Below are 10,780 nucleotides of genomic sequence, written 5' to 3' on the forward strand. Positions count from 1 at the left end.
GCTTGTGCGTCCAGTTCAAATGTGTAGAAGGTCTGGTCCGACTAACTGTTTTCCCGAACGGAGCAAAATCCAAACAGTTCAGCTGTTCCAAGATCTCATCACCGGACCATTCTCTAGGTCTGAGGCGACGCTCTATGTTCCCGTCGAACTCTTTATCTTTTTTCCGCCATTCGTGGTCCCATGGCAACCATCTCCGATGACCAAGGTAACAAACTTTTCCTGCGTGCCAACCAGAAGTTACATCTTCCTTGCATACAGGACATGCCATATAACCCTTTGTGCTCCACCCAGAAACCATTGCATATGCTGGGAAATCATTCACAGTCCACATAGCTGCTGCCCGCAAAGTGAACATCCTCCCAGTTGATTTATCGTACGTGCGAACACCGTTTGTCCATAAATCCTTCAGCTCATCAACCAGAGGCCTTAAGTACACATCAATTGACCTGCCAGGATCCTCAGTTATCAAAGCAGTCATCATCATGTATTCTTTTTTCATGCATTTCCAAGGCGGCAAATTATATGGGAATGCGAAAATCGGCCAAATGCTGTGGTGTTGGTTTAGAACCCCATACGGATTGAATCCGTCAGTGGCAAGTCCCAATCTAACATTTCGGGGATCGGCAGCAAACTCGGGGAACGTTCGATCGAACTCTTTCCATGCCTCCCCATCTGCAGGATGCCGCATCACATCATCGTCTACCCGTTTTTCCTTATGCCATCTCATGTTTGTGGCAGTATGCGTCGACATATACAATCTCTGCAACCTAGGTTTAAAGGGCAGATAACGCATCACTTTTTGTGGTATCTTAGTCGTTCTATTCTGGGATGTCATTTTGAACCTCGACTCATTACATATAGGGCATGTATCCAACGTTTCATGCTCTTTGTAGAATAACATGCAATTATTTTTGCAAGCGTGGATTTTTTCATAACCCAATCCAAGACCATGCAACACCTTCTGTGCATGTTTATGGTCTTTCGACAAACAATTGTCCGTCGGAAGCATTCTCTTGAAAACCCCCAAAAAGTAATCGAAACACAAGTTCGACATACGATACTTTATTTTTCGTGCATTAGCTCCACAATGGCAGTGAGAACGGAAAAGCTCTCGCACCCCGGGTATAACTCTTGGTTGGCATTTTTTAACAGTTTTTCATACTGTTCAAACTCCGCACTGTCTATTGGTGTAGGCGCGTCATCTTCCCCTTCCTGATTGATGTTGGTCGATGCGAATGGAAAAGCATCCTGTATAATACCCATGACTTGATCATTAGGATCCACAATAGGTTCAACATTGTCCACTCTTGGGGCATTTGAAGTCGAAGCATGGTCTACTTGTTCGCCGTGAAGGTTCCAAATGCTATATGTTTCAATCATTCCATTCCTTACTAAATGAAATCCAACATTTTCAATTGTCTCAAACAACGTGTTGTTACACCTCCTACAAGGACAACGGATTCTAGTTGCACCGGGGTTGTGTCTACGTGCAAACTCAATAAAATCCTCGATTCCATCCAAGTATTCATCTGCGCATCTATTCGGGTTCTGTATCCACCTTCTGCTCATAATTCCTGAAACCACAATCACGACACAACAATCACAACAACTTCATACGAAGTTATAATGTCACCTTATGCCTCCGGTAAGGGCCCTATCCCATTCGGGAATGCATAGTCCTGTCACGTAACCTACGGCTACATGAGATTAGATTTCGGCGTGGATTAATTTCGGCAGCATCTCGACACAGTTCTTGAAGTGGGCATAGGTATAAATACCTACGTACCACCCGAAGAGCGTACCGAGATGACACCGAAATCTCCACAATCGAAACCTAATCCTGTAGCCGAAGATTATGTGACAACACTATGCATTACCAAACTGTCCAAATAATGGGACAATTCAAGAATTAATTGGACCGCAGTCATGCCTTACGCATCCATGCACGAAATCCAACTAATCTCGAACGGGAAACTTCGTGTTACTAAACATAAAAATAAAAGTACGAAGTTAATTTCAATTAACTTCGTACATCACAACACATTGTGCTACGTCACGCACAATTTCACAACATTATAAACATATAACTTCACAAAAAAAATACAAACATAACAAACAAACTTTTACAATAACATACCTTCTCAATCGTTCTCCACCAATCACTAATCACAAATATCCCTAACGAGAACAAAATTAATAGCATTAGTACGAATTTACATTAATACATTTAAACTAACGACAAAAAATACATACCTAATAAACGTAAAGAATTCACAGCAGAGCAGCAGCAGCGAGGGAAAGTGAGAGAAAGGCAGAATGCAATTTTTGCATTCTGCCTCTGCAATGGCAGATACAAATATGAAGAAGAAGGACTTTGCGCGACGAACAAGGAAAATTCGTCGCGCGAAACGCCGTCGCGAAAACCCACTTTTCCGTCGCACAAAACAACATTTCCGTCGCGCAATCACGTGTCGACATCTGCTTTTTTGCGCGACGAACAAAATTATTCGTCGCACAAAATTCCGTCGCGCGTATACAATCCGCCGTCGCGCAAAGTGTATCCTTCGTCGCGCAAATGAAAATATTTTGTCGCGCAAGAACGCACAGATATTAAACTTTACGCGACGACGATAAATTCCGTCGCGCAAAAAACCACTGCAAATTGGCGCCAAAAATACGTTTCCCTCGTTTTCTAGCGCGACAGCTGATTTTTTCGTCGCGCAAACTTGCCTTCTGAGACGAAATCTGTCGTCGCGCAAAATTTTTTTGCCGCCATAATAGGAGCCAATTTTCTGTCCATGTTTGCGCGACGAACACATTGTGTTGTCGCGCAATATTGTCATGCGCGACGATCTCTGTCGTCGCGCAAGAGTTTGGCGCAATAACATGGACCTTGTCACCTTTGCACGACGAAATTTTTTTATGTCGCGCATACACTCTTTCCGCGACGAATTTATTTGTCGCGCTAGTTTTCTGTTGTATGCGCGACGGAATTTTCTTTTCGTCGCAAAAGTGGTTCTTGCGGGACGAAAGTTTCTTCGTCGCGCAAACTTCCGTCGCGCAAATAGTAAATCGTAGTAGTGTACGAGGAGGCGGCTAGAGTCTTGGGCGCCTCAACATAAGAAGAAAGATGGTCCCTCGAAGCCGAGGACAAAGCCGCCGTGGCAAGCAGAGGGGCCTTCGGTAGTGAAGGTGACGGCTGCCGATCGTCGAGGGGAGAAAAGGGTGGCCGAGGCCGAGGCCATTCGCGAGGCCAAGGGTGATTGTGGAGAGGTCCATTCCAGACGGAAGCCGTGGCCAAGTATCGGTCATCGAATGAGTTCACCGTGCTGCTAGACAAGGAAGTCATGGACCAGTATGATGACCTTGTCTACTGGTTCAAGCGCTATAATGCCGATAAGAAGATGAACCTGAACTTCCTCTGGATCCTCTTTCGTTGTCCGAATGGATCACAGAGAAGATGGTGGAGTCCTACAAGGGTAAGGATGCTAACGCCGATTCCTCGAGTGAGACCGACTCAAGCAGCGAGGAGGACGAAGCCGTGCCCACACCTTCTGCTGCCAATGCTGATGTTACCAATCTCCCAGAAGCTTAGGGATGATGTATAATGTAATGTAAATATATATAAAAATTGATAGCGCTATTCAGCACGTTTGTGTAAGACTATAGGCAAGTTGTGGCTTTTTTTTAATCCAAGTGCTCTTTTAATCAGCTTTGTTGTTCTTCTGTGTTCGAATGTATGCATGTGTGTCGTAGGCGGTATATGTTGTTTGAAGACGTAACTGATTGCATAGAATAGGTAAACAGATAATAATGTTGGATATAAGTTTTTACAAATATGAACTGGCCGAAGGCGCAGCTACTTGTAATAAAATTTTAAATGTTCAACATTCCAAGGGTGACCAAGGGTCTGACCATCGGACCCATGCAATCGGTAGGTACCCTGTCGGCAGACCTCGGTGACTCCGTAGGGACTTTCCCAGGAAGGGCCAAGGGTGCCCTCGGCATTGCTTCTCGTTGTGAGAGACACTTTGCGTAAAACCCAGTCCCCCACTCTGAATGATCGGCGTTTGACGCGCGAGTCATAATATCTAGAGGTTTGGTGCTTATATGCGGCATTCCGAAGCTGAGCTTGCGATCGGTGTTCGTCAATGAGGTCTAGGTTCAGAGTGAGCTGGGCCTTATTTTGCTGTGGGTCGTAGGATGCCGTTCGGCAAGTTGGTGCGTTGATCTATATCGATACTACAGCTTTGGTTCCGAAGGCGAGGGAGAACGGTGTCTCACTGGTTGACCTTGGGTATGATGTGTTGATGGCTATAATGGCTCTGGTAGGAGACCGAATTTGCAAATGATGTTCTTCCACATAAAGTGGTGGTGATCGTGGCAAGGGCTTCGGCATCGACCCATTTTGTGAAGTAGCGTCCTTCCTTAAGGCGTAGTGCTAGATCCAGCCTAGAGAAAGAAACGGCAGGTGAAGTCTGAGACACCGGTGTGGTGTTTACCGAAAGACCCTCTGATGTCAAAATTAGTGACTAAGAGCAATTCTATTGACAATGTGAAAGCACAAGTCAAGTAAAAAGTCTTACTTTTTGGCTGGGCCAAGGGGCTCTATTTATAGAGAGCATTTGTGATGATGCTCTTAGTACTTAGTTTTGATGTAGGACTCGTGGGAGTGTCTTCGACAGTCGGCACATGCCCTGACACGTTCTAGCAGGAGTTCCGAGGTTATCTGTCAGAATCGGCAGGATGTGCTGACTGGTCTCTCTGCACCATGTGCCGAAGGTTGGTGCGGGCGAGTCGGTCGATTGCACTTACCGACTTGACGACCACATATGGATCGGTGGAGTATGGCTTGCTGAAATGATCTCAGCCTCATTTACTTTCCACGTGTCATGCCGTGAGTGGCGGTCAAATACGGTACAAACAAGGTGAGATTAGCTCCTTAGTATCGGTAATCAGATGCACAAACATCCACCACCCTTAAAGAAGGGACCAACACTCTAGAAGCCAGGTTTAAAAAAAAATAATAAATAAACACGCTTGGACCAAAACAATGTCATTTTGGCCAAGTGGTTTTAAAATAAAAAAATAAAAATAGAGCTCGAGCTTGTGCAAGCTTTTTTTTAATAAATAAACCAAAGAATTATGTGAGATTAGCTCCTTAGTATCGGTCACCAGATGTACAAACATCCACCACCCTCAAAAAAAGGACCAACACTCTGGAAGCCCCCTGCCTGTTCCCTTGATCATAATTTATTAATAAGAAACAAAAAAGAGATACAAGAACAACAGGGGGGACCGAACCAAACCTACAGAAGAGAAAGACAATGATAGAAATGCACAACAACATGCTGACCTAAGAGACCAAAACTCTAAAAGAGTAAACAAAAGAAACTAGGAGAACCGGTAACTACACATGCCCAGCCAGTCCTATTGACAAAAAGGCAAAATAAAAGAAGGTGCAGTATCCCACCAAATTAAACCAGAGCCTAAAGCACCATGATTTGCCAAAGCATTAGCAGCATGATTACCCTCACGAAAGATATGAGAAATCTTAAATGACATGTGTTGGAGACGATGCAAGCAATTTTGCCAATCAACTCGTAGAAACCAAGGGACCAAATGTAGAGAGCTAAAGAATTTAGTAACTAACAACGAGTCAGTTTCAATCCAAACATTATGCCAAGCATGGAGCCAAGCAAGCTCAATGGCCTTAATTACCGCTAAAACTTCAGCATGAACTGCACTGGGAACATCTAAATTGGCCGAAAATGCCCCAAGAACATGGCCTTCATAATCGTGAAACACACCACCACTACCTGCTTTACTAGATTCGCTTTTGTGAGTGCCATCAGTATTAATTTTGACAGAGCCAAAACAAGGGAGATGCCACATAACCTCAACAATTTTGGTATTGGGGCGAGGACGACAGTGCACCCCAATGGAACAAATAGTACATAGATCACGCACCTTATTCGACATATGACCTTTGGCCAGAAGACTAGAGGCCCTTGGTATGCTCCTTAGGGTCGCACCAAAGCCTCACCACTACTTTTCTCGACTGCCATCGGGTCGCCTGACCCCATTTGTCCCAGTGCATGCATGCAAGTTTCTCTTGTTCTAAGGGAATAAAAATGAGTTAGTTGTCTCATACTCCGAAAATCTCGTCCAAAATTCTTATGCCCTATACATATACAAAATATGGGTTATTTACCAATTTGGGCCATTATTTTGACAAAATATCAGTTGCCTTTTTTCTTCTTCTTTCTATTAGTCACAAAGATAATCCTTCAGAATAGGGCACAATATGTTGATTTCCAATTTAGCCAATATATTGATTTCTAATTATTAAAAAAAAAAAAAACATATATGAAATGGACTTTAGAAACACACCCAAAGCCTATTTACAACATAACAAAAGGGTTTTTAACTTCTTTTAAATTATAAAACTGACATTCATTTCTTAAAACAAACCCAACTCAAAAACCTCATAAAAAAGCCCAAAACATTCAATGGGTCATCAAAGTAATTTAATAATTAAAATTAAATTCAATAGGACCAGCTGTCATTTTTTGGGTTTATTTTGGATTTGTTTATAGAAATTAAATAGTGTAGGGTTTATTTATAGTTTTAGTGCTAAGAATGCGTATATGACTAAATATCTCTTTATCTTATTGCAATTTAACATGACGTCAATGATAACTGAACAGCTAGCCAATTTCTTTGCAATTGAAATTAGCAAAAGTATTTTCGAACGCAGGATTGTAACTGATGGTTCTTGCTATAATATCTCATATTTAAGATAATATTTTTATTTTTAGTATCAATTAATTAACTAAATAAATGGGCTCAATTAATAGACTAAATAAATGGGCTCATATTTAAGATAATAATTGTCCATGTCAACTTTGACCACAACGTGTCACAATCAGCAATCACCGCTGGATGCCACCAACTCTAATCACCACATCGAATCACACCATTGACCGCCACCTTCTTTCACCACCTCTAGAATATTTTTTATATAAATGTAAATTACAAAATGACATCAATGTGAACTAAACCTTTGGCCATTGGAATCGAGATGCGTGGGATAATTACCCAAAGTGGATGAATATGATCTCCTTATTTAATGTTGGCGTAATAAATAAGGAGATTCTAAGGATTTGAGCTGTCTAATGTCAAGTCTTCAGGCAAAGGACTCACTACTGTAGCTGTTTAGAGCAATTGCTTTTTCAAGAAAGATTCTGGGTTTGAATCCTGGCATGAATATAGTGTGTGTGAATTTAGTATATTATCGCACGAGAGGATGTACATCACTTGTATAAGGCTTCAAAAAAATTAAAAAGTCTAGCCTTGATGGGCTTCTTCCATTGAGCCCAACCAAACATTGTATAAGGCTTGCTGGGGACATGGGCTCACATAAGCTACTCTTTCTTGAGCCTTGATAGGTACTTCAGAATCGTGGGCTTACATGGCTCAAGCCCTTAGAATCTTGGCAAAGGAAACGACCTCTGCCTGCCTCGAGTAATAAGCTCCCAATTAATGAGGGAGAGGATGTACATCACTCTCTCCTACGCTTGACATGGACAATCTAGTTCGTATGGACATCTTTTAGTCGATATGGTGTCTTGCCATGGAGAATTCATTTTAACTCCTACTTCAATAGGGTTATAGGTCAAACATACCTAGTGTTGATCAAATCGGATAAAAAAAAATTTCCTCGACCAATTTCATGTCACGTTATAGTAACCCATTTTTGTTTTGTTTTGTTGTTTTAATTTTTTTTGTAACAACTTGACTTTTGATCTACTATTTAACTTCGCTTACTATGATATGAGAATAATTAGGATAATATATCACAATTCATCATGCCAAGTAATTTCAATATATGCGTTTCACTATTTTACTTAAATCATACAAAGACTACCTAATTAAATAATCAAGTTGTTATACAAAAACATTGCTAATAACAACAAACTTATTCACCATGTGTATAATCCACTGGCAATCTATTGTAACTTAAACAAGTTGAAGAAACTGTTGTTTTTAATATCGATAGGAATTAAATTGTTAATGTATTTATGAGGGGCTAGGGCGTTTTTATATTCTAAATAACTCGGTATCTTGCGAGAAATCTTATAAATAAAGAAACACTTCCACCCCAACTTCATCCAAGAGTTCTTTCCATAAAGTAAAAACTAACTGGGGACTATACAAGGCACTATGGCCAGACTAAATATGTATCCATTGTTGGTCATTTTACTTTTGGCGAGTCCATATGGAATGATTTTCACAGGTTTTGGAATTCCAATATCAGAGGCACCAAATTCGAAGACCTTGGAAGAATGTGAAAACAATATCTCCATTCAATGCGCTCGGGAAGTTGGCAAAGGTATTTTTGAAGGTGGGACTGTAACTGAAGGTTGTTGTTATGCTCTTGTCTATTTAGGCAAAACATGTCATGATCTATTCTTTCATTATTCTCTTGCGTACAAATCAAATGTCAACAAATCTAAAGCTTTGGCAAAGAGTACACAAGTTTGGAACCAATGTAATGAAATTACAATTTCACCTACCTCTTTTGCCTTTTAACTGGAGAACTAAATCGATCACACAATATGTATGAGATATATGCTATGAGATTGTAACATTTTAATTTAATTCATGTTTACACAAAAATAAATAAAAGAAGTGATTTCAATATGTGCCTTCGCTACTAGTTCAATTTTTGTAGTTGGTTAATGATATTAAAGAATTTGTGTCAACCAATTATTTATTCCGTTGTTATTTTCTGTCACCATTAACCACCATGTGTCACAATCAATAATCACAGCATGGCCACCACCAACTTGATCACCATAGGCCACGAACCACATGATCTAACCAAACCTTCGACCCCCCTCGACTGTCACTCCCATAACTTCTTGACATTTTTTTGGAAAAAGTAAATTTTAAAATGACAACGATGTGAATTGAACCTCTATCAAATTTCTTCTTGAAATTGTTACTCTTACCGTTTGGAAAGCCTCCTATTGTGCTATTTAGTAGCATAAGTATTGAATAGTACTTATACTTTATTAATATTATACAATTTGTAGGTTCAATTATAAGCAATTATGTATTGGCAATGTATTGTAACTTAACCAAGTTGAAGAAACTCTTGTTTTTAATATCGATAGTAATTAAATTGTTAATATATTTATAAGGAGCTAGGACGTTTTCATATTCCAAATAACTCGGTCCGTTATGAGAATTCTTATAAATAAAGAAACACTTCAATCACAACTTTATCTAAGAGTTCTTTCCATTTCCTTGAAACCGTAAAATCTAATTAGGGACAAATGTGGAAATAATATCTCCAATTAGTGTGCTCAGGAAGTTGGCAAAGGTATTTTTGAATGTGTGACAATTGTAACTTATGGTTGTTGCCATGCTCTTGTGTCTTTAGGCAAAACATGTCATGATCTATTCTTCCACAATGCTCTTGCATCCAAATTCAATGTTGACAAATTTAGGGCTTTGGTAAAGAGTACACAAGTTTGGAACCAATGTAATGAAATTACAATTTCCCCTACCTCTTCTACCTTTTAACCCGAAAAATAAATTGATCATAAATTAAGTATGAGATTGTAAAATTTTAACTTATTCATGTTGACAAAAAAAGAAAACGTGATTTCAATATGTGCATTCGCTTCTAGTTCAATTTTCTTGTCAGTTAATCATATTGAACAATTAAAAATCAAACTAGTTAACAACTCTCCACGTCAACCAATGACTGTATTTCGTTGTTTGTTTGGTTTGAAAGGTTGAGTGATTAACATTCCAACTACATACTGAGGGACATCTTTGTAGGGCCCATTTCATATTATATTTCATTAATTCAAACATTTTATTTTGTAGATATTCATTCAAAGATCATTTCTACAAAAAATCACTTGAATCCAATATCATTTGACCACTCAAATTGAATTATTCAAATTTTAGTACTTTCTTGAAGCACCGTGTTAATTGATTTTATATGACACAATTGGATGTCGAAACGGTGTTCGATTTATCTAATTTTTTGTAAGGATGATCTATGAATGTAGACTTAAAAAATATATGATTTGGATCGTTGAAAAAATTTTCATAGGGAACCCTAAAGGGTGTCCCTGAAATAATTTTTGAGGGATCCCTCAATAGAAGGGGACTGTATATATATATATATATATATATATATATATATAGAGGTTCCATTAAAAGATCTCTCAAATTAGCTTATTTGAGAGATACCCTTGTAGGGCTCACTCCACATTGTATTTCACTAATCCAAACCGTCTATCTTTTAGATAATCATTCAAAGATTATCTCTATAAATAATTAATTGAATCCAATATCGTTTGACCACTCAATTGTTTTATTGAAATTTTAGTACCTTTTTGAAGCACCGTCTTTATTGATTTTGTAATATACAATTGGATGTCAAAACGGTTTCTGATTTGTCTAATTTTTTACAAGGATGATCTATGAATGTAAACTTAAAAAATAGATGGTTTGGATCTTTGGAAAACAATTCGTAGGGTACCCTAAAGAGTGTCCCTCACATAAAAATTATTTGAAAGATCCCATGTAGAAGGGGACTTATATATATATATATATATATATATATATATATTAGTTGCTCGGGACAACTGTAAATCATGGTTGTTGCCATGCTCTTGTGTCTTTAGGAAAAATATGTCATGATCTGTTCTTCCACTATGCTCTTGCATCCAAATTCAATGTCGACAAATCTTTG

Source organism: Prunus dulcis, chromosome 2, assembly GCF_902201215.1.
Source record: "Prunus dulcis chromosome 2, ALMONDv2, whole genome shotgun sequence".
Classification (NCBI taxonomy): Eukaryota; Viridiplantae; Streptophyta; class Magnoliopsida; order Rosales; family Rosaceae; genus Prunus; species Prunus dulcis.